Source organism: Aethalodelphis obliquidens, unplaced genomic scaffold (genome assembly GCF_003676395.1).
Source record: "Aethalodelphis obliquidens isolate GAN/ISIS:26980383/991018 unplaced genomic scaffold, ASM367639v1 scaffold7, whole genome shotgun sequence".
NCBI classification, from domain to species: domain Eukaryota; kingdom Metazoa; phylum Chordata; class Mammalia; order Artiodactyla; family Delphinidae; genus Aethalodelphis; species Aethalodelphis obliquidens.
In genome coordinates this window covers 24,703,703-24,728,662 of record NW_020837951.1, presented here as the reverse complement: position 1 = coordinate 24,728,662, position 24,960 = coordinate 24,703,703, and the positions used below count along the sequence as shown (strand labels likewise).

The window sequence follows — 24,960 nt, the reverse complement described above, 5'->3', positions numbered from 1 at the left end:
TAGCTGATGACTGAGGCTCAAAGCAACATATAAAAAGGTAGTTCTACCTCCCAGTATATACATATTCTTGGTGTCTCCTCATGGGAACTGAATCTTTGGAAGTATGGTATAAAAAAGCAAACCTGCTCAGTTGAAAGGCACATGGTAGAGTAAAAAAGAGTCTGGGCTTTGAAATCAGGCAAATTCGGGTTTTAAACCTGTCTCTATTGCTAACCAGCTGCATGGCCTTGACCACATTACAGAGTCTCTCTGAGCTTGATTTCAGTATCTGGGCCAAGGAGACCTTAGGACCTGTTTCCTATCCATGACAGTGTGCACCAGGTGAGGTAGCAGACAGATTATATTTGAAAATTCAGAACAGAAAAATGGCTACAAAACTTCTCAAATGTGAGGACAACATTTTGAAGTGAAAGAAATTTTCACGTGCTATTCCAATATTCCCTGTGTATATGCAGCATTGATTCAATCTACAGGTAGTTCTTGGGACATGTATGGGTTTCTCAAATCTTGTCATAACTCTACAGGGACAGCCTCCCCTCCCACCAAAAAAAAAATCCCATCTCACCCTTGATTCTCAGGATTATGTCCATCTAGCAAATACCTGATTACTCAATAACCACTAATCACATATTTACATTTTCTGTAAAGGTATACCAAATACAGGGTATGTGGTATTAGAAAACATAATGTTCTATGCATCAAAAATCTATAACTTGTTTAACAGAAGAATAAAAGAGCACTTTCAATAAATGGGGAATTGTATTTTCTTAGAAAGTATGAATTTAGAAAAGATTTATCTTTCACTAAGAAAGTACAGTTAATAAGCTTTTTACCAGTTTATAACTTAAATGTATATTTTGAAAACTATAATATTCTTGCATATTCCCCTTTCTAAGACTTTCAGATAACTTCCATTGATTTTTTTTTTTAACATTCTCATCAGGAAGCACAGATACAGTGGTAACTGGATTTACTCAAATGAGGTACAAAAAAGTTATGTTTTTCTGGCCTGCCCAGAGAATCAACATCAGTGTGAAAAATTCTAATGCAGGTAACATCCAGGCACCTCATGGTTCCCCTGCTCTTCGGCCTTTCCCCATCCACAATCATGAAGATCTGGTGATTATAGTGGTATCATTCTTCAGTCTAGAATCTGACCCAGACAAGGATCTTGTGAAAGTCCTCAATGACGAAACTGGGCTCCTTTCTGCCATCACTTTTTATGTGGACACAAACCCTCCAAGCCTTTACAGACATTAGGATTTAACTTTAGGATTTCTAGTCACTGCTTCATTGTTTTTCTAGAGTCAACCATATGAAGCTCCATCCAATTTCCTTGTCACTTCTAAGTTATACCAAGTGAGTCTTTGCTCCTGACAATTATATTAAATGGAAACAGTCCGTACATATGATGATTTGATGTGAATAAATAGGCCACTTTCCCTGATGTGGGCCTCTAGGTATGCTAATGTCTTTGGGATAGAAAAGGTGTATTGAATGAACGTGCTTGCCCATGTGAATTCCCATGTCAAGACCCATACTGCCTACTGCCAGTTCTCGGGGAGAATTCTCCACTAACAATCTCAAATTGCATATTGTTAATGCATGCCATTAAAATTAATCTTTGCTTTAGCTGTCAGTTCTTATTTACAGACCCAATTTTCTTTGCTGCAGTTAACTCTAGTTATGAAATGTTCCCTGATTCTGAGGCCTTCATGCCACCTTAAATTGGCCCTAATTTGAGGATTGAGTGTGTATGGAGGAGTTTTAAGACCCATCAAATTCACAATTCAGTTAATGCAGATGAAACCTCCTTATCTTGTAGATTCTTTGAAGGACGCGTCAATAGTATGGCCCCCAAATTTTCTTGCACACAAAAAATTACTATGTTCTTGGTCAAATATAGATGCCACAAGGGAAGAAAACTACCATTGTTTGAACACCTACCATATATGGACATTGTGCTCATAGTTTTACATACATTAATTCGTTAACAACAACCCTATGAAGAAATTAATATTTTCTCCAAATTACAAATAAGGAACATAAATCTTAGATAAAGTAACTTACCCAAATTCACAAAGCTATTAAGTATAGTGGCTGAAATTAAAACAAAAACAAAACAGGGGTTTCTGTTCTTCTGCCAGTGCTTTTATCACTACAACACATAGAACAAGAAGTTAAAAGCTTTCAGTTTTATTTCTCATTTTCTCAACTAATTAAACCCCATAAGAATTATGGTCTGTGAGTTCGCATAACTTGGCACATAATGCTAAAGACTTGTATCTCATCCATAGATCATGTTGAATTCCAAAGGATGCAAAGTATTAGGCAGCTGATTCATTAGAATCCATTTTCTGTCATTTGTCTCAGTATTAATTATTCATTCATGTCCGGTTCTGTTTTCACCTTGTCAGTCACTCCCGCCAAAAAAGTGATTGTAGGTAGGAATTTTCAACAGTATTCTTAAGGTTCTATTTCACTATTTCTGTTTCCTAGAGGGACCTGCAACTCCATGCTCTTATTGAAGAAGGACATTCCTGGATTCGAGCCTTAAGGACACTCACAGGTATCCAGCTCAACTCTAATGCATTAACAGGACCCTCACCCTGTCAGCAGCAGCTGGGTTAGCTCTTAGCACAGTCTGCACAGGACTGGAATCACGAGAGAGCAGAGCTCTTCACCCTAGTCATGGATATGAAGAGTCAAAGGCACCACATTAATGACTTTATAGACACAAGGTGGGATAGAGTACAGTTATGCAATTAGTGCTTATGGAAAAGAGTCAAAAAAAGTGTGGGGGGGGGGAGGAGAAGAGAAGGAAGAAAGATACAAACAGCTTCACCAGATAAACTTTTCCTTGAAAAAATCGAATTCTGCTTCTCCTTAAATATTCTAAGATGAACACACATATTTAACCTCTGCCCCCTCCTTCCCAAAAGTCTAGTTAAATGTCATTAGGCACTATAATGCTTTGTTATTATTTGTCTGTCTGCCTATCTGTTTGTTTGTTTTAAGGTATAAATACACAAAGAGAAAGAAAATAGAAAGAAGCTAAGAGCAACAGAATTTTGGAAGGTGGAAAGCAACTGGATCAGTTGGAATAGACTTAGCAGAATCCTAAACTGGAAGAAGTAATTTCAAAACAATGAGAATAAAGGAGATCCTACAAGTTTGCAGAGAAGAAATACAGTTTTCATATAAAAGTTCAAGAATTATATTGGCATCATAGTTCTAAACAGAAATCTTGGAACCAAAAGAAAATTGAGCAATGCCTTCAAAATTCTGAAGGAAAATTATATCCAACCAAGCTATCAATTAAATGGGATGGGAATAAAGCCATATTTGGATGCACAAAGTTTAAAATTTTTTATCTTCCAGATATCTTTCCTCGGGAAACTACTAGAGAATAAACCAAAGAGAAGTCAGAGATCCGAGAAACAGAGAACCCAACATAACAACACATCAGAGGGAATCTCCAGGATGTTGCAAGAAAACTCCTATGCAGAAGCCCTAAGAGAGTAATTAGTTCAGGTTGGGTTCTCCAGGAGCAGAGGCTGAGAAGGAGTTTGGCATGCAGAATATTTATTAGAAATCAATACTTCTCAGGAATTGGGAAGAAGTGAGAGGGAAGAAGCAAAACCAAGCAGAAGGAGAAGTTGAATTATGCTGCAGATACAATAGAGCCTTGTCCAACCCCTCAAGGAGCTCTGGAGCATTACAGTCCATTTGAGCTGCTCCTCAGTGGGCTGAAGCGACTTTTATAACCTCTCCGTTATCAGTCACTGGATATGGGCTGCCAGGGCAAAGGCATGCTCTTGGGTGGGACAGCTCTCTGCAGCTGAGACAAAAGATGAAGATGCTGACAGCTGGAGGCTGTCTGCTGACTCATTCCCAGCAGCTGGAACAAAACGTCCCTCCTTGAAGGGGCTTCTGGACAACACATCTCCATGTCTACCACACTGGTCCAGGTTGGAGCAGGTTAAAAGAGTCCAGAAGAAAGTTCTTCAAAGAGATGAAATTGCTAGACAACCTTATGTGTTTTAAATTTATACAACTGGGTGTTAAGTTTGGAGATGAATGAATGATGAGTACATAGAAACCTAAGCAAAGGATAATAACATGATTAACTCCAAGAGCAAGAAAATATTGTGCAAGAAAATAATCATACAATACTGCATGCTCAGATATAAATCATCTTTATATGGTCATACAATTACATTAAGAGAATGAAAAACATGAGAAATGTGGATAGGGATAAATCCTTATCTACCATAGTGTAGTACTTAAAATAGTATTAGTACTTACAGTAGTTTTCACACATCAAGAAACAGCAACATAAGCTTGGTTTAAATATATAGAGGTAAACGCTAAAAGATTCTATTAGAAGTGTTGCAAGTTGTTGCCTCTGAGAAGAGGAATATAGGAATAGATAGAGAAGTGTTGTTTTTCATAGAATTATGTACATGTATAGCTTTGATAAAATAAAACCTAAATTTCAAAAAAGAAAATATATTCTATTACATTCTGTGCTTCCTGATGGCAAGTATTAGGGTCTGGTTCTCACTATGTTTTTCCCAACCTATTCAGAAAGGATAGCCAAAGTCATTCTCTTGCCCACAGTCAACCTCCCTTCCTGGTTCTTATCTTCCAAAAGTGAGACCTTGAGAGGATTTTGCGGGGGGGAAATTGGAGCAGTGAGTGCCTTTGAGTAGGGAGACGGGAACACAAAGGGATGGAAGAGAGAGAATCCCTAAGGCAAGGAAGGTGTTGGAGTCGGGGAGGTCCTATGAGTAACGTCTAGTCACTGGGGCTCCCAGGCTAAGCAAAAATTCTGGAGTCAAGTTTGTGATGGAAGCTTCAGAGCCACCTGAACTTAAGATACTCTCTAGACTTGGTTGATGAGAACATCAATAGCGTTCATGAGAGTCTGAGGAAACAGACACCAACCACAATTCCCCAGCTCCACTTAGTATTCTAATATTTCCTTGGCTCTCTGAGGACTACAAGTACACTATACAGAAACAGTGGTATTATTATTATTATTATCATCATCATCATTATTATTTAGAATAACAAACAAGAGGACTGAATAGCTTTTATTTAGTGACCTGTAAACCTACTTTAGTAGAAATTATGCCTGCCTATATATAATCTTCTGGACAGTCTTATTCCAGAATATTTTAATACATGGCTAACAAGTCTCAAATTATCACAAGTCTCACTTCAGTACTTATTCATCAACTGGAATGATAGAAGAAAAGATTATCACGGCCCTGAAAACCACCTGAATATTCATCAGTGTTCCATGTTTCTAGACTTAGGGCTTTGTATATGCTTTTCTGGCTTCCTGGACCAGTCTTGTCCCTGCTCTCTGCAGAAGTTGCTGCCTCTCATTGAAGCTTAAATGTCAGCTGCAGCCCTAGGCCTTCCAGTAGTAGGATCATTCTGTCTCAATAAGTTCTCTGTTACTCTCCAGCTCAGTCCCCCAACACTCTGGACAAGCTCTAATTACTTTATTTATTCACAGATCTGTTTTTTTCTTAACTCTCTCCCCACTCAAAAGCTATTTCCTTGCAACCAGGAGCCTTGCCTGTCCTTTTTACTCTGTATCCAGATACTTGGTAACAGCTCAGTGAATAGTTATTGAACTTAAAAACCTACGAGTTTCACAGTTAACAAGATTAGGCAGTCTTTGATTTTTGGTTGTAATTTAAAGTAGTTAAAATGTCAATTATGGCAGCTGCTCAACTTAGTCACCACAAATGTGTGACTGAGCACCCTGCTGTTTGTACAATAAAAAAGCAGTTGAATTTTCAAGGCTACTGTACAGGTAAGAGCTCATGAGTCCCAAACCATGCCTTCCTAAATTCCCAAACTCAGAGACACAGTTGGTAATTCATCATTCACATTGTACCAGTTGTTCCACCAACATAGGAGTTAACAGAGGAGAAAGCAAAGATATGAACAAACTATTACTACCATTTATTGACCATTAACTACATGGTACTTGGTATATTATACTTTTCAACCTTGTAACAATCATGAAAGACAGTTTGGGGGGGGGGTTTAATCTCACTTTAAGATGAGAAAATAGAAGCTCAGAGGAGTGAAGTAATTTGTCTAAGAACACAGAGCAAGTAATTATCTGAGTGTTGAATGAGAACTCAGGTCTGTCATTTCTAAAGCTGGTGCTCTTTTCACTATAAAATGTCATTTCTGAAATCTAAATTTGTACCTTTTCACAGCCAGAAGATCAAACCACAGTAGCTAAAACTGTGCTATTATAATAACACAGCCCTTTTTAAACGGAAAAGCTAGGAAACCAACCCCTTTTAGTGTGCTGTTGAGAAGTTTACAGAAAATTTTTTGTTCATGGAGCACTTATGCAATTTTATATAATGACCCTGAGAATCATGGCTCAATCACTGAGGTCTCAGCATAAATCAGGGGGGAAAATGATAATAAATGTCTTTGAGCTAATAATGGAAAAGTACCAAAGTCTTCAAGGGGTTACAGGTTAGCAAGAAAAGGTATGAAATGTAAATGACATGTCATTTACTCTAAGAACAAGGTACAAATGTTCAGAGTAATTTCTTTCCACCATGAATTCCTAATGAAATGTTGAGATCAATGTCAAGCAGTTTATTGAAACAGGACATGGAATAGATGTCAAAGTTAAGTCAAACCAAATGAAGTAAGTTAGAGGAAACAGGGCCATATGATCTTTTGTCTTTGGTTTCAAGAACAAAGAATTTTTCTTTTCTTTTTTCAAAGCAATAGTATTTAGAAGTTATTAGTCATGGGATAAAGCTTCAACAGACATTGGGCAAAACCAAAAACAATCTCCTCTTTAAAACAAAATTTATAAAAATAATTTTTAAAACAACCTTAATTTCAAGTTTTCTTATTAGTTATTACTTTGATAGATACCAAGACAATTTACAGAGAAAAATTTATAGAAAAAAATTCTTTATTCATCAGAAGATATCCTCAATTTCCTATTTTCAAAGGAATTGTAATCACATTGTTTCTAATTATAAAATACACGTTCATCTGAAACTTGAAAAAATCAGAAAGAAAACCCTCTCATAATCCCACAAAACCATGATAATTTTCCTACAAGTAGAAATATGTTTATATATTACATATGTAATACATATTTCAGGCTCAATTTTAGAACGCTCATAATCTTTTCCCTACTCTGTGCTTGGGGATTAGGGTTTTTCAGGATGATAATAATTTTATGTAATTATTTTTTTAATTAAGGTGGTTTTTATTAAACATATGGTTATTATACATGATTTGATTCATATGACTTCGAAAAGCTTTTAGATAAATACATTTGGGAGTCTTTTACTGGATGGTATCTTTATACTGAGTTCAAAAACTATGTTACCAAAACCCCATAACTGTCTTCACTCCACCTGTGTTATCACATACCCTCTTGCTGGCCTTACCTAGGACACAAGTTAGTGAAGCCCCATCTTGCTGGCCACTCTCAGCACCATTTCCTTTTCTCTTTGCTTAATAGCCAGCTACATAAAAATCTGTTTCAGAATCTCGCATTGTAATTATCTGTGAAAAGGAAGTGGGTTTCGCCCTTGCCCATTTTTGTCCTAAAGTCAGTCCATCAACTACTTCTCAGGTGTCATGACCCACAGTCTGGTTTGGTTTTGTGTGTGTGTGTGTGTGGGAAGGCTGTTTGTTTTTGTTTGTTTGTTTGTTTTAGTTAGAGGAGGATTTATCATTGGCCCAAGCCATGGAGAAGATGGCAGAGGGCACCGCTTACAGCTCAACAAGGTCTTGGGCTGAAGAAGTTGTAGAGGATTGCTGTGTGGCACCTGCTGTCCTCCACGTGGATGCCCAGATCTGACCCTCCACCTCAAACCACTCAGCTCCAGAAGGTCATTGCTCCTCCTCCCCCCAGACCACACCCTAGCCACCAGTGAGATAGAGAACTCTTTCACAGTTTCCTGTGTTGGCATAACATTTACGCCCTGCTTCCCTCAAGCTTGCCTTTTGGGTCTTAAAGACCCATGTTGAAGGTTGAAAAAGAAAAAGAAAAGCTCACCCCACCCACTTTTCTTACCCTTTCAGTCCTGCTTCCCCCAGAGTTAGTGTGAAAACCACTGAGGAAGGGTCACATGCAAGGAGGAAGAGAAAAAAGAAAGTATGATGGTTGATATTGCCAAGCACCACACTGACTCAATCTGCCCCTCAGTGACTGTGAGCCTCTTGAGGGCAGAAGTGCCCCTCCTGATGCTGGCGCCCCGCTGCTTAGCGCTACTTCTGGCTCAGCTGTGCAGCCTCAGAACTACTCACTAAATGGATACACGTGTGAGCTATCACAATTTTTGATTATCAGATATGGAGAAATTTGCCTGCCATAAATGGTATTCTTAACTTCCAACAGAGCAAAGTTTCATACAAGCAGAAAAATGTTTTACTTCTAAGTAGAATACTGGAGTACTTAGTGTAAACTGTTGAATTAAACAGATTTATGATAGTTCTGCAAAAGTAAAAGTTTACAAGGTGTTTTAAAAAAACTGCTATTACAGGCCATAGAATTTCCACAAGCATTTCAACGTGAGACTGTGCAATTCCTCTGCATCTGATGGTGACGTAAGTGCAGGCGTCAAACACTCAGCCCTCCACCCTCAGTCAAATGGGATGACCAATGAATATGAAATTAGGGAAAAACCAGCATCAGCATTGGAAAATAGGAAGGATGCTGTGCATATGCCTGACACGTTAGGGAATCTATATTTCATATAGGCTGAGGATAATGAACGGAATGTACCATTTAGGCTCTATTCATGAATGTCCTTGTAATAGAGAAGGGATAGCAAGGAAGTGAAGGACCCAGACAATTCCTATAAGACCAACTAATTTGCAGGGGTGAAAAGAGACCTTAGGACAGGAAAGTTCAATAATCAAAATGCTAGTTCTGCTGCTGGGCTTTCTCCTTGAGCCGGGAGCCATCTCACGAAGAAAGAGCTCACAACAGAAGCAAGAAGCCACTTCAAGTGGGATGCCACGTTGCAAGTCCAAATAAGAAAATCACCTTGAAAAGATGAAATGCTTCTTTTGAAATATTTACTGTAAGAAATAAGAACACACATATGACAGTTTGTGTCTCAGAAAGATTCTGGAGGGTTTCTGAATGAGTATCTGACAGCTAAGTCAGCAGTGGAAGTAAAAAAAACCACAGTTGTTGAATGTGGCATAGACGGCTGATTGTTCACCAAAAATTCACGGTCCCCCTTCCGTTATTATTCTTGGGAGGCACCTGCCCCTTGACACTGGAGTAGAGCCATATGAATAGTTTTTGACAAAGGAATATAAGCAGAAGTGAAATGTCACTCCTGGGCTTAGGCTTTTAAGAAGCCAGCGTGCCTTCTCTATCGAATATTTCTGCCTTGGCTGGCTGGAGACAGAGGACTCAGAGGTCCTTAGGGATGGAATGAATCTGGGATCCAGAACTGGCAAGTAGAGGGTGGACAAATGAATTTCTATTGTTAAGTAGAATGTTGCAGTTTGCTAGTGTGGTAGATGTTTTAATGGCTGCAAATTCCTTCCCCCACAGTATCCACAATACGACTTTGCTGTGCCTTCAGAAAGGAAAAACTATTTCCTCTCTACTTTCTCTCTGCCAACTAAAGGAAAACTCTGTTTTTCCATACTCTATTACACTCACACCAATACTTCACTTCTGACACCAGATGTGTGTGTTTTTTCCCACACAAAGCAATTCTCCAATTCTCTGTGGACACCAACTGTATGTCTTATAATTCAATTAAATTCTGACACTATCTACCTAGAGTTAGCATCAGATCCACAAGTTAAGGGCTCAGTCCCACAAAACTGCCTCCACTTTAGGTGCCAATCACAAGTGCAGGCTGTCTGTCATCTGTGCTTGTGACTGACCAGCTATAAATCCAGGTTTCCCATGACCTCCTCCTTGGGTTCAATAATTTGTTAAAATGGCTCACAGAATTCAGGAAAACAGCTTACTAACTAGATTACTAGTTTAATATAACAAGATACAACTCAGGAACAGCCAAGTGAAAGAGATGCATAGGGTAGAGTGCGGGGTAAGGGGCATGAAACGTCTGTCCTCTCTATGAGCGTGCCACCCTCCCATGTATTCAGTAATCTGGAAGTTCTCCAAACCCCTTCAGTTAGGATTATTATGGAGGCTTCATTCCTAGGCATGATGGATTAAATCATTGGCAGTTAGTGATTAAGCCTATCTCTAGCACCTCTCTGCTCTCCAGAGGTCGGAGGGTGGGGCGTAAAGTTCCAACCCCCTAATCACAAGGTTGGTTCTCCTGGTAACCAGCCCCCATTCTGAAGCTATTCAGGAGCCCCCCAGCCACCATCAGCTCATTAGCATACAAAAAGACACTGTCACCTTAAAAATTCCAAGGGTTTTAGGAGCTCTGTGCCAGGAACAACAGGGACAAAGATCAAATATATATATCTTATTGTAAATCACAATAGTACACCTTCTATCCAGAAGTGGATAGAATCTGGCTGGCCTTGTGATGTGTTTAGACCAAAAGAATGTATCAGGAGTGACACTGTGTGAGTTCTAGAGCCTAGGCTGTAAGTTCTTATCCTCACGTATTGGAACACTCTCATCAACAAGTAAGGGGGCCTGGGTCAGCAGAGAGACTGAATGGAGAAAGACCCTGTAACAGGTCCTAGACTGTGCATGAAGCCATCAGAGGCCATCTTAAACTCTCAAGCCCCAGATGAGCAGATGACAAAGTATAATCATAGGAGTGAGCCCAGGAGAAAGCAGTTGAAGAACCACAGAATATAAAACTCAGGGGAAAATAACATAAAATAAAATAGAGTTAAAACAGATATCTCTGTATTACAAACTTCCAGAAAACAGTGGAGTGATATCTAGAGCATTTTGAGGGGAAAAGACTGTGACAAAAAATTCTAAAACTAGACAATTGCTTTATATATATGAGGCTGAGTATGCTATACTGAAGGATATAAGACATGGAAACTGTATCACCCATATATGTTTCCAGAAAAGCATATGTGGATAAAAATTACTTGAAGATTTAATCAAGACCTAAACCATAAATTTAAAATTCAAGAACATGAAAGTTGTGGTAGAAAAGCTTCAGTGATGCAATGGAACTTAATAAAGAGTTGTTTAAATAATAAAAAATATAGTTTTAAAATTAATGCAGATGTTAATAATAATTCATAAAAGAGAAGCTATATGATTAAGATGACAATAATTTGCATTAAAGTCAAAAATTATTATCAATAAAAGTAGGACATGTGGGAAAAGATGCATAAAAGTATATTAAATTTCTTATGCAATGGAAATTAATATAGCTTAATTCTTAACATCAATAATTAAAGAAAATATATTCAAATATATTTTTTAGTTAAAGGTGAGTGAGACTTTGAGCAATACATCCCAAGTCCAGTGATTTCTTAATAAATTATATGCAAACACATGTACCATCGTATGAACACGTTTATGTGCATGTATTATAGAATAGATGGTGATAGAATTATCAAAAGGATGAGATAAACCTGAAATTAACCTTAATTTAAAATAAATTTAATTGCATTTATTAATAACTTTTCTTTCCCTAAAATAATAACTTTTAGTGGGAGGAGGATGACTAATTTGCTCTCACTGTTTTTAAAAAGCTCAGCTCCACATCTTGCAATACGGCATTCAAAGGTGTGATTCTGCATCCATTTTTATTTCAAACTTGGTTTTAGTGACTGTAATAGCTGAATAATATCCTTCACAGAGAGACAAATTCAAAGTGAAGAAGTATGTCATTGACTACTCTTAATAATAACAATATTTATGTTCTATTCCCTCCACCAATTATGTAATCGTTATTGTTGAAATGTGGTAGTAAATTTCCACATTCCATGATATCCATCAATTGCTCTTGCAAAGGGGTCAGTACATGTTATATTTTTATGCTTCAACAAATGGGTTTAAAATTCTCTAAAACTTTTAAACAGAATAAAAATTCTGTTTCAAGTTTTTTAAGTGTGTTGATATGAGAGATTATATTTTATAGGTGTAACATTTATATCGTTTTCAACAATGTATCAGATAGCAATGGAAACACAGCGGGGAAACATTTCCAAACATCCTTTTTGAAAATGCTCTCTATTACCTCATAATGTGGCTAACGGTGAATTCCTGCCAGGAAAAGGGAAAGTATGAGCTAGACCTGGTCTTTTGTGGGGGAGGGGAGAGGACTGTTGTTATTGTTCTTTTGTGTCTGCGTTTGCATAATGGACATTACTTTTAACCTGTTTTTTTTTTTTTTTTTTTTTTTTCAGGAATCATTTTAAGAACCTTGCCAATTCTGTGTCTTAGCTTAGATAAAAGTAAACAAAAGAACCCTTAAATTCACTTAATTAAGTACACTAAAATTCCAGTGAGTCAAGGAAAGTGAGCAAAATGTAAAAGTGTCACTGTCATTCACCCCGATTTCTAGAAATCACTCTCCTCTGCCTCGCTTATTACGAATAAACTGAGTCTGCCTTACATGTGGACCGGAGCAAAGTATCAGTATTAACTCACATTAAATATCAGTAAAGCTTAATATCTTTCTTAATTTTTAAATAAAAAATAAGATTTTCTTCAGAGTCTCCAATGAATGATCTTGTATACCAACTGGGGTATATGCATCCCACTTTGGAGAATAAAATAAATCAGTATGGAAGTATAACAGAAAGATGATCATAGAAGTGAGACCAAACATATCAGTTGTGACAACAAATATAAATGGTCAGAAATCAAAAGCTAACTCTAACAGACAACTCTAAAACCAAAGCATCAACTTATTTTAAAAGATTAAAAACACAAAGACAGGGAAAGGCACACTTTGGTTTTAGCAGGCCCAAACAGAAAGGAATGAGAATATGCAGCAAGTAGCATTAAACAGGACAGGGAGTATCCTTGCATATTGACAAAAAGCACAGTCTGCAGAGATTTCAAGAATAAAAATGCATATATATTAGAAATACTATGCAAAATACACAGAAACACAACTATTAGAGACTAAAATACCCCAGGCTTAGCCATTCAGGTGGATAAAAACCAACTAAGGATATAGAAGATATGAATAATAAAGTTAATAACTTAATATACACATATTAAATTTCAGGGGAAGAAACAGAGAATATACCTTCGTCTAAGATCTGATGGAACATATACATATACAAATATATATATCATATATTTGGCTGCAAAAATAAAGCCAAGATAAATTCCCCAAAGTAGGAACTGTATAGGTCATGTACTCAGAGCACAGTGCAATTTAAATGTAGAAATTAGTAACTTACATGGTCTCGTTGGCTTTTTATTATAAGCCATTCTCCCCAAACCATAAGCATTCCACCAAAACATCATAGAAATTACTGTAATCTAGGAATATATAAATTTATTATGCTCTTGGAATTTCCTCTTCTATTGACTTTATGGAAAAAGATAATTCAAGGCTTAAACCACTTCATAATTGAAGAAATACATGCATATTGCAAGAAATTCTGACAATAAAAAGGTAAAGAAAAAGGTAAAAATCATCCATAACCACACTACACAGAGATATATTTGATTTTACCATTTCAGGCTTTTTCCTAAGTATACACACATTAACACACACACAAACACACAAGCACCCACATGCTTTGTTCCCACAAAATAGGGTTATAGTGTAAGTTTGCAATTGTCTATTGTTAACAAATGTACCACAGGCATACTTCTATGCCAGTATATAACACTCTACACTGTTGTTTTTAAAAACAGTGATTTCCCACAATGCATGAATATACCAGGAGTTATTTCACCAATCCTCCATTGAACTCTTTCTTTATTAATTGATCTATTAATACTTGACCATATAAGTTGCTTATAATGTGTTCCAATTTGTCATTTGATAGTGTCAATTTTCTGTGTTGTTTTTGTTTAGTTGGTTTGGTTAATTTTTTATGTTTGTATTTTTGTTGGTTTGGTTTGGTTATGCTAAGATATTTTAAAATTTTTATATAGTCAAATCTATTATATTTTTCTTTGAGAATTTCTGATTTTAATGTCATTTTAAACTGCCTTACACATCACAAAATTATAGAAAAATTTGCTTATATTTTCTTCTGGTTTTAAGTTTACTTTTTTTTTTTTTTTTTTTGCAGTACGCGGGCCTCTCACTGTTGTGGCCTCTCCTGTTGCAGAGCACAGGCTCCGGACGCGCAGGCTCAGCGGCCATGGCTCACGGGCCCAGCCGCTCCGCGGCATGTGAGATCTTCCCGGACCAGGGCACGAACCCGTGTCCCCTGCATCGGCAGGTGGACTCTCAACCACTGCGCCACCAGGGAAGCCCTAAGTTTACTTTTTAAACTTCAGTCCATTTGAAACATATTTTGGTGCAAGGCATGAGACTGTGAGACATTATGTATAGTGGCTAACAGCATGAACCCAGAATCTAGACTGCCTGGATTCAAATTCCAGCTCTATTCCTGACTAGTTGTATGACCTCGGACAAATTATTTAGCTTATCTGTGTCTCAATTTCCTCATCTATAAAATAGTGATAATAATAGTACCTACCTACTTGTAAAATTCCCGCAAAAATTAAAAATGTTAACTGGTATTAAAGAACGTAGAGCCACATCTAATACACAGTAGCACTAGCTATCGTTTTTCCAAATGACTAGCCACTTGTGCCAATCCATTCACTGAATAACCTCTGCTCTCATTCCTAACTGAAATCCCATTTTTATCGTTTACTACAATCTAGGATACTACCTGTATGTCTGGCGCTATCCCTGTACCAACACTTTAAGTTACTCTGATTTTATAATGTGCTTTCATACATCTGGTGTAGGTATGCCTTCCTCATTCCTCCTTTCCAAAGTGTTCTTGACTCACTCTATCCTGATATTCTAGATAAAGTTGAAAATATTTCAGCAAATTCTAAAAATTCCATTGGAATTTTCATTGGGATTGGGTTGAACTTATGGATTGATATGGGGTAATTAGCCTCTGCACATCAAAATAATTTTAATAACAAATAGCTTACATTTTCCAAAAATATGCGATGCTTCTGTTTAACAGACAGATAAGGGTCAAAAAGGCTCAGGAGCTCACAGAGGAAACAGGTGGCAGAGTCAAGATTTATATCTGGATCGGTTCAGTTGTCACCTAGGTGAATGTGTAATTTATGATCATTAATTTGAATAAAAATATATTCAAATATAATTTTAGAGGCTAAATATTTTTTACCAACATGTTCACATTTCCACCCATTTTCCTAGCCATTCCTTTTCTATTTCATGGTGTGCATTCCAAAAGCAATATGTAATCTTGAATGTCAATAAATTCTACAAGCAGTGGCAATGTTCTCTTTCCACAGCATGACTGTAAGCAGAGAAATCTCATTAAATGCTGACATTTATTTCTATTTAGTAGTGTGTCTAACCTAGAGACAATATGCAAATGTTTATGAGTTTTTTCCTAGTTATATAAGGTATGTTTAATAGAAGAATTTCCCATGTTGTGAGATTTTTCAGTTTGCCGCAAAAACCTTTGACAGCTTACTGTGTGCCAACATAATATAGGTCCTAGGGTGAAGAGATGAATAAGACATGGTCTCTTGCCTCAAGAACCTTAGAGTTAAGTGGTTAGATATATACAAATACTTTAAATACTTTTGGCTATTATTGCATCTCATTTCTTAGAAATATGGACAAGGTAGAGGGAAGGCTCATAGGAGGGAGGAGCAGAGAACTCTCTGGGGCCCGCTGAGGCCTTCACTGAGCATGTAATCTTACCTGGGTCTTGATGGGTGAGTAGGAGTTCATCACTGGTCAATGGGAGGAAGGGCAATCTACAAAGAGAGAAAAGCAAGAGGAAAAGTTGTGAGGTCAGAAAAGTGGGTAATATTTGAGAAACTGCACATGATTTCATATGCTGACCATTCAATATAGTTTCCATCCCCCAAAAGATGTCTTAGAACTTCAATATATGAAGACTTCATTAGACTCCTGTCACCCAACTGGCCATTCCTTTTCTCAAGGTCACTTTTATACCATCAATTATTAAAGTTTTATCTCTCTTCTCACTTGATACTTTCCTAATTTTCTTCTTTTGTGAATTTTGAGAATATCTTGAGCAGAAAAATTTATAAATACCTTCCAGCTTCTCTTCTGCTGAGGCGAAAATCTGACTAAGTCTTACCCATTTGTACAAGTCAATTGATATGTATGGTTTATGTTGTGTAGCACCAACACAGCCATCATTAGAGTAACAGCCCCCTATATGTTGTTTGGGGGCCTGTCTAATCCCGAACTCCCAGTGTTTCATGAAGCTGAATGAAGGGCCTGGGTCTTTGCATCATCTCTGCAGGAGGCAGAAGGTTGAAGAAAGTATCTAGGCTTTGGAGGGTGAACTTAGATTCCAATCCCAGTGCTGCCACCTGTCCTGTGAGTGATCTTGGGCAAGTCATTCATCTTTCTGAGCCTCAGTTTCCTCAGCTAGAAAAATGAATGCCCTTGGATTTGCTTACTTGGGTTTCTGTGAGGAACAACCATGAATAATGTACATGAAAAGTCTAGGTAAACTCTCAACTTTTTGAGCATGTCTTAAGGCCTAAGGAAAATAAAGTCCTAGGAGTGAAAACATTGGATGACCTCCTACTCATTAAAAATTGCTAGTCTTTGAGTAGATATGATTCTAGCACATTGAGTCAGTTTATAAAACACCACATGGTAGAAATCACAATTCTTGAACAGCAAACATTCCTAAATTGTGTCCATGATAAGTTTATACCAACATGTTTGGGAAGCAGAGAGTACCTAATAATTGCTTTAAAAAAAAAAAAAAATCTTGCAAGAATCCACCACTTTAGGTCACGCTACAGTCTGGGTGGATCCATAAAGACGGAAGAGGGACCTGAGTATACTTCATTGCAAGGGCTTGTCTCTGTCTATGCTGATAAGAGACATCATGGGGTATTTCTGACTCTATAGCCCTCCGTTTCTCTCTCCTTTTCTTCTTACTTTTCCTCTCTTATTCCGTTAGTGTGGTTAGCATCTATGGCTTCATTCTCAGACTCATTTTGGCAGGATGGCCACTCTCATACTTCCAGTTTCATGCACTGAAGTTCTCAGCCATAGCAATGGGCAAGAAAAAGAAGTAAAAGCACTGCAATATGGAAAAATAAGTTAATTTTTTTTAATTTACAGAAGGCATTATTGCTTATGTAGAAAATTTTTAAGGAACCTACCAAAGGAAAAAAAAACGACTAGAATGAAGAAGTGAATTTATTGTGGTCACTGGATATAAGGTTAATATATAAAAATAATTATATTTCTATATACTGACAAGAAAATTAAAAATAGATGGTCAGATTTTTTTTTAAAGATATCTCCAAAACATTGTTAGGTAAAAGAAGACAGACAGAACAGTTTACATGATATATGATTCCACTTATATGAAACGCCCAGAATAGATAACTCCATAGAGACAACGCAGATTGATGGTTGCCAGGGACTGAAGGGAGGAGAGAATGCTTAAGGGGTATGGGATGTTACTTTGGGATGATGGAAATGTTTTAAAACTAGATAGAGTGGTTGCACAACACTGTGAATGTACTAAATGTCACTAAATTTCTCAATTAAAATGGTTAATTCTATGATATGTGAATTTCACTTTAATAAATTATTTTTAAAACAACAAACATACAAAAGGATGCTGGATTAGAAAGCAGACGCGAGTATGCTTGAGACCTGGAGTTGGTCACTTCCCAACTCTGAGCCTCAGTTCTTCTAACTATAGCTTGGGGCATTTTCTGTGTGCCTGGCCCTGGGCTACAGCCTTTACGTGCTTTTCCTCCTTCAGTCTCCATTTACAGATGAGGAGACAGGCGTAGAGAAGTTGAATAACTTGCCCAAATTCATATATTTCATCTGTGTTACAACAAAGCTGAATTCTGTATCTCCCATTTCTTGAAGTACTAATTTTTCAGTGGTCGAATGGGGCTAGATAATAAAGTGGATCTCTGAGACCAAACCAAAGGTGGAAGCTCAAAAGAGGTCTTATAATTATAAACCAGACACTTAACTTAAAACTCCTGGCCTAACATCAACTATTTCCAACCATCCTTGGCTAAAGACTCTACCGATAGTTGTGAAATTCAAATAACCTATCTTGTCTGAAAATTAGAGCAAAGAAGGAATTCTTCAAGTGTTTTTCCCATAATTATATGTGAAAATGGGAACTTTATACTACCTAACTAGTGTACTTCACTCCTTTGAGTGCCCTTTTATGTCTAGTGGATTGTATGCAAATTCAATTTAAATTCTTTCATCCCAAGCTTCTGCAGTTTTCCATTTTGCAATTTATTTATTATTCCCTGAAATCTCATAATAACAGGTTAAACCCAAGCTCTCGTAGGGTTTGTGCCAAGATGAGATTTTTTTAAAAATCATATCTAAATTACTTCATGAAATAATGTTCCTATCTGCCTCCAAGCTGCTGTCAAGGCTGAGGCCAAAAGCTGTGCTAAGAATGGAGCAAACTGAGCCAGGGGTCTCCAGGGAAATAATAGAGTAGAAACCAGCTCTGGGGAGAGCCCTTGGTAGATATCATCTTATTTCGTATTTTCCCCCTAAATGGTGTAGGTGTTACCTTTACAAAGTATATTTCCTAATCAGATTTGATTCTACAGGGGTTGGAGCCTCTACAGCCCTTGGCTCTCATCTGAACTTCTATTATGATGAAAATGAAATATGAGAGAAACATCTCAGTTTTCTTAGACTAAGTAACCTGACCCTTAATATAAAATTTTGTCATTCATTTATTTAGCAAACATTCTCTGAATGCCTGCTAAATTACAGGCACAGAATATAAACATACATAAAAATCATCTTCCCTGCTCTTCAGAAAATCACCCTCTGATAGGAATGATAACCATAAAAATAGATTACTACAGTACAAAGTGACAGGAAGTATTATTGTCCAAAGGTGGATTAGTGATACTTTGAGGGTCAGTGGTATATTGTCCTTTATTTTTTTTATTGTCCTTTTAATATTCATTTGTTCATTTATTCTTCATTCACTCAGCAAATCTTTACCAAATAACACAATTTGCAATGTGCTATTAATTGCTCAGGGGTACACAAAAATGACTTGGATAAAACAATGTGCATAAAAATCTTTCGTCAATTTTATTGACTTACAAGAGAGACAACACACATGCTAGATATTTCCTGTTGCTCCTCCACCAGACCTATTATCTCTTTTCACTCTGCTCTGTGACTCACAAAGTACACTCTTAGTAGATTTCAACATTGATTAATTTTCCTCCAAAATGAGTTTTGTATAGGCAAACCACTATACCATTTGAATTCCTTGATCAGTAATCTTTATAGCACAGCGAAATTATATGTATTTTTTGTATTTTAATATTTACTTAAATTATGTCCACATAGTCTTTTCTATATACATCACAGTAAAGACATTTTTTAATTCATCAGTTTTTTTTCCCAGTGGTAAAATTTTCAAATTATACCTTCTGCTCTCTGATCTGTTCTTGTTGTTACTGAGGTTTCTTTCTATGGAGTCCACCTTTTAAAAAATCTGGATAAATTTTGTGGATAAAAATCTCTTTAAGGTAATATAATCTTTTTGTCAATTTTTAATCAACAAGTTTACATATATGTGTTGTTATCAACGTTACTTTATGTTCACTATCCCTACCTGCAATATTTAGTTGTGATTTCATTACCTAAAAATAAAGTCAATGCTTTTAGAGGCTGTTCAATTTTAGAAGAACTTTTCATTTTACCTCAGCAGGATTGAAACAGCCATGTCAAAATGATGAGGTCACAATATTTTGCTTTACGTTGTGTACCCCCTTGGATTTACACATCTTTAAAAAGCATTTAGCACAATATATTGAGATTCATGTCTGCCTCCCTCAGGAAAAGTGAGCTCCTTGAAGGAAGAAATTAAGTATTATTCACCACCGGGAAGCCAACGCCTTGCTCAGCCTGCCCCAGATGGTGTTGAGTGAAGGTAGGTTGATTGTAGAATCATAAATGTTTTGGTTTTCTTTATACACTCTTCTGTATGTATGGCTTTCCAGGCATTTCATCTAAAGAACTAACCAGTATAGTGTTGTCAACATTCTTAGTTGCAGGGAATCCTAAAGTACAGTCCCAGTGTCCACTTACTTTGGTTAACTCTGTTCCTACTCTTGTCACAATTCATGTTCATTTGTCCACACACTTTCCCAAGCCCTGACCATCGAATGAAAACACTGAGTTTCACACACCGGTCCTGACCTCAGATCTATCACTCCTGGGGCTGGATTCTAGCCAACCAGGATCTGCAACAGGAGCTAAGAGCAAATGGGTTAAAGAGGAGGTGAGAAGTGGGAGCCGGGGAGGAAGGAAGGGAAGAAAGGCTGTGCTAGTGTATATTCATCAGTCTGTTTACTAAAAGCTCCATGGAGGCAGCAAATTCATCTATTTTATTCATTATTACGTACCCAGCTCCTAGAACACTGTCTGGCACATAGTAGGTGCTCAATAAACATTTTTAATGAATGGGAGCCCTAATAAAGGACACTTCGATTTACTGAAAACCACTATTTGACAGGTTTGGTACTAATCACTTTCACTCATGATCTCATTTTAAATGTGATCCTCAAGCCATCTTGGTGACATAGGTGGTATCACTCTTGTTTCACGAGAAAGAAACAGGGCCCTCACTACTACATACTGGCTGTTAGTAACTCTTCACAGATTAGGCATCATGGAGTGAAAGATTTGTCAGAGCAAAAGGTAACTTAGAGATGATCTAACTTAACCCTCTCATTTTACTCGTAAAGAAAATAACCCCTGGATAGCTGAAGTGACTTTGCCAAGGTCTCACAGGGGTTAGTGTTGGCAGCTGGACCTGAACTCAGATGTCCCACCTCAGTCAGGGATCTCTCTGCTCTGCTTGGATGCCGCTTGCTTGTTCCTATCACTACCACATGTAGAGAGGACAGGTAACCATCAGTCATAAAGTTGTTCAACTCAAAAGAGCTAATTTCACGTGTTCTTTAAATCATGTTCCACAATCACCCACCATACCACCTTCTGACCCCCATCAACTCCATGAATTTTGTCTACCCTGGGTGGCCTTGTGTGTAGCTCTTGGCCCTTTTAGCCCCTAGCCTTGTATATGCCCTGAAAACTGTGGGACTTGTACACTTGGCAAAGGAACATTTACCAAAGAACAGAACATGCTCTTTTTCTCGTTTGAACTTGACTCCATTGTTCACCAAATACATTTTTCTTTCTATGAAGTATAACTGAACAGTTTATGACAGGATTTAACATTGAAACCAGTAATATAACGATCTCTCTTTGTCTCTGTACCCTGACGGTGTGTCAAATAAGGTTAATACAGATTGCTAAAAGCATGACCACATTATTAGATAATTCCTCAGGTTAGCTCTTTGCATCCATGCATGTTGCAGACACCAGAGTCAACAAGAGCAATGGGGATCAGGAATCAAAGGAAGGGGAAATGCAAATATAAACCTGTGCTTCTGATGGGCACCAGTTCTTGCTACTCCAGAGGGCTGGAGTCCGGATTCCTGAGGCGGGTATCACACACTATCTACCTCATTTCCTGGGCGCTCCCCTGCTTTGTGTCTCAAGTAAACACTTCCCTATTGCCCTCACTTAGTTGCTTCTATATTGATCTAAGAAAGTGGGATTATTTTTCATTCAGAACTGTATAGTTTGATTGCATTTATGATACATAACATGAGCTAAGTGTTGTACCAAGCAAATGAGACTGTAAGTAGATACAACAGACATTGGTTATGGTAAATTCACACCCACTTCACGTCTTGGGTGAACTGTTGCAAGAGTCTCCTAACCAGTTTCCCTGCTTCCTCCCAACTCCATAGCTTCATCTCAGAGTGATACTTCTAGAATATAAATCTCATCATGTGACTCCCCTGCTTAAAACCTTTGAATGTTACTTTTTGAATGAAGTACCAACTCATCAGCATGGTAGGTAGACAAGTGCTTGAAAATCTGGCCCCAACCTAAGGCTGATCTTTTCCACCTCACACCAGATTGCCTCTTCTCCAACATTCGATGATTTATTTCTCAACAAGACAGCCTGTTACTTTGAAAATATTACTCTTGTGCCTTTTCTCTGCCTCATGATCTCTTAATTGTACTTCAAGAGCCAGTATAGAGGCCCCATCCCCTGAAAGTCATCGAGACCTTTCCAGGTAGACCTAGCCACGCCCTTCTTTCATTAGAGCACTGATCACACTGAAATCTAGTTATATGATCACTTCTCCATCTACCCCACTGGACTGTGAGTTCTTCAAGTCAGAAGACTATGTCTTATACTTACTTATCACCCCAGTAATTAGCACAGTGCCTGGCAAAATAATGATTCTATAAAAATACTCATCAAATGAACATTTACTCTGTTCAAAGCAGTGGGCTAAGTGCTATGAGGAATACAAAGATAGATTATTTGAAGTCTGTTCTTAAGAAACTTGCCCTTCATTAGGACAACTATTAACCACACTAATTTGTAGAGGTTTTGCACAAATACATCTTGCGACAAACTTTGATGGCACCCAGCTGGAATTGAATTACATCAATGGTTATTGTGTTTCTGCTCACTCTTCAGCACTCCTTGAGAATTTTTACTAATTGTCCTCTCTATACATTCAGTAGGCAAAGCACTACGTGTGTTCCAACCAACACAAAACCACACTTCGATGCTGATTGATTTTTCTCTGTACTACTTTTCTGAAACATATATATTCTCAGTTGAAACAAAATTAAATGTACACACTGATCAAAAGCTGACATAACAATCTGAGATGGGTTTGGGGTACATCTGGACGACAAGACACACCAAATAGGCAATGCTGACTTATCCAGGTAGTTATCTTATACATATTGTTTTTAATCTAGGAATGCATCCTATAGACACTATAATTAAGATGTTACCAGAAAGGTCTAAAATATCAAGAAAAAAGAAACAGGAAGATCAAGGAAGGCTGCACAGAGAAGAGAATGTCTGAACCTGATGGGAAAATGGAACTTACTTTTAAATCCTATAAATAATTCATAAATTTTATTTGAGTCACTTTTTGGTATTTCAATAAGGTAATTATTAAAGAATATTTCACCCGGAGCAATCTGGTAACTAAATGCATGCAAAACAAATGGAGAGTCAACCCAGAGATGTAATTAAATAGCATGTGAAAGAATCTTTTGAGCAGCCCAAGGCTGGTCACAAGGGGTTTTACCTTAGAGTTGGGTTCTGCACATGGTAAGATAAAAATCACAAGATTGATCCCAGTTGAGGGTAATAAAGATGAACAATAAAAATGTTTTCAGAGCAGAAAACATTTCCTCCCCAAAACCCATAACCCCAGTCTAACCACAAGCAAACATCAGTCAAACTCAAATGAGAGGCACTCTACCTAACCAGTACTCCTCAAACTGTCAAGGTCATCAAAAACAATGAAAGTCTGACAACTAAATATGACATGGGATCCTGGAACAGAGCAAGGATATTAGGGAAAAGCTAGTGAAATCCAAATAAACTGTAGAGCTTAGTTAATATGGTAATTAATGGCTAATAGTAATGTACTGATGTTGGTTTCTTAGTTGTGACAAGTGTACCACAGTGATGTAAGATGTCAACAATCAGCGAAACTGGATGAAGAGTTTACAGGAACTCTGTCATTTTTGCACCTTCTCTGTAAATCTAAAACTATTGTAAAAAATTGTGTAAGTTTGTTAAAAAGCAAATTGCCACAGCCTTATTGAAACTGGCTCAGTGATATAATCAACTTCCAGGAGACAGCTTTGCAAGGGAGATAAATAATAATGGACTAGCCAAAAATCACAAGTTCAAATCCATCCTGGGACCTTAACAGTTGATTGACTTTAATACTCTATGAGGGCCTTCCCTGGTGGCACAGTGGTTAAGAATCCACCTGCCAATGCAGGGGACACGGGTTCGAGCCCTGGCCCAGGAGGATCCCACATGCCTTGGAAGAAACTAAGCCCATGTGACACAACTACTGAGCCTGCGCTCTAGAGCCCATGAGCCACAACTACTGAAGCCCACATGCCACAACTACTGAAGCCCATGCGCCTAGAGCCCGTGCTCCGCAGCAAGAGAAGCCACCGCAATGAGAAGCCCGCGCACCGCAATGTAGTCCCCGCTCGCCTCAACTAGAGAAAGCCCATGTGCAGCAGCGAAGACACAACGCAGCCAAAAATAAATAAATTAAAAAAAAAAAAACTCTATGAGCCTCTACCTTCTCCTACATAAAACAGGATTGGCAATATCTGTCTTGCCTACCTACTTCAAAAGAAAGGGGAAAAAGAGAAAGAAATACATGTTGAGTGTCAATTCTGTGCCAGGCAGGAAGCTTACATACCTATATCTTCTTGAATCCTCACAGTGACAGCAGACATTGTAAAGCCCATTTTGCAGACTAAGGAGGCTCAAAGAGGCTAAGTAACTTGCTTAAGGTGGTATTATTAGACAGTGTTAAAGTCAGATTTTGTACACAGTTTCTCTATCTCCTAAGTTGTCCCCTGCTGCCTTCCTTCCTCCAGGCTGCCTCCCATGGAATACAAACACAAATGCTTTGGAAACTGCCACACAGCTCTACAGTCTTGCGTGAACACTGCTTCCAACACAAATGTCTGAGAGCCCAGTTGACTGTCCAAACACAAATGTGGGAAAGGGTCTCTCACCACTTGCTAGTACTGAAAAAGCAGCTCCCCAGTTGGGCAAGGGGTACTTGAGCAGCCTTCCAAGGCACCATGAGTCTGTGCCACCTGTGAGCACTCATGTTCCTCTTTCTCCGTCTTTCGGGGCTGCCCTAGGGAATGCTCA

The 24,960-nt window shown here is 37.8% G+C and overlaps 1 long non-coding RNA gene across 1 annotated transcript in view; it reads right to left on the bottom strand.

Moving 5' to 3' along the window:
• Positions 1-24,960, bottom strand: part of LOC113619844 (uncharacterized) — a 293,595-nt gene that overhangs the window by 123,952 nt on the left and 144,683 nt on the right. Inside the window, exon 3 of the long non-coding RNA XR_003432554.1 lies at positions 15,840-15,895. This is a non-coding gene — a long non-coding RNA (uncharacterized LOC113619844). The remainder of the gene's footprint in view (positions 1-15,839; positions 15,896-24,960) is intronic.